At 41.9% G+C, this 826-nt stretch overlaps 1 long non-coding RNA gene across 1 annotated transcript; it reads left to right on the forward strand.

Annotated features, from left to right (window-relative positions):
- Positions 1-820, forward strand: LOC111647754 (uncharacterized). Its single transcript, XR_002760071.2, has 3 exons — positions 1-73; positions 176-274; positions 684-820. It is a non-coding gene; the product is annotated as an uncharacterized LOC111647754 (long non-coding RNA).
- Positions 821-826: the final 6 nt, after the last annotated feature.

Here is an 826-nt window from a genome sequence, read left to right on the forward strand (position 1 = left end):
CGGACCAAACTGAGGCGGTTCCTCCAGCGCAGGCCGACGCTGCAGAGCGTCAAGGAAAAGGGATACATCAGAGGTAAACCTGATCACACGGGTCACTGATCTGACATCACAGAGTAACCAGGAAGTAATGCAATGTAATGCAACACTGAGGCTCCACCCACTTCCTGTCCTCCAGATAATGTGTTTGGCTGTCACCTGGACACACTCTGTCACAGAGAAAACACAACCATCCCCAGGTTTGTGGAGAAGTGTGTCAGAGCAGTGGAGAGGAGAGGTACACACACACACACACACACACACACTGAAACCACACCTTCTCTCATGTCAGACACTCAATTATTATATATTATATTAATAAAATACAGTAAGAAAAAGTTATTAATGGTTATTAGATTCTCCTTCTGTTCATGTCATAATATCTATATTATTATATATATTATTATCATCATGACTATTATTTGAACTTCGATGTCAAACTCAAAGACAGAATCAAATATTAAAGGGAGTTATAGTTTCATCTGTGCCCCACCCCCACATTGATCACATGACTTCAGTCTACATGACGTCTGATCAGATGTTTAATCCAGTGAAGGAACAGAGAATCTAAATACACACAGATCTGATGTTTAAAGTTCAGTGTGTGTGTGTGTGTGTGTGTGTGTGATGTGTATGTGCTTGCTCAGGGCTGGATGTTGATGGGATCTACAGAGTGAGCGGGAACCTGGCTGTGATCCAGAGACTGCGACATAAAGCCGATCATGGTAACAAACGTCCTCAGACACTCACACACAAATGTGACATATACAGTATACATATATAGAACTTA

The sequence above is a fragment of the Seriola lalandi genome, unplaced genomic scaffold (assembly GCF_002814215.2).
Source record: "Seriola lalandi dorsalis isolate HSWRI2012SDOR001 ecotype SW California unplaced genomic scaffold, Sedor1 jcf7180002035841, whole genome shotgun sequence".
Lineage (NCBI taxonomy): Eukaryota > Metazoa > Chordata > Actinopteri > Carangiformes > Carangidae > Seriola > Seriola lalandi.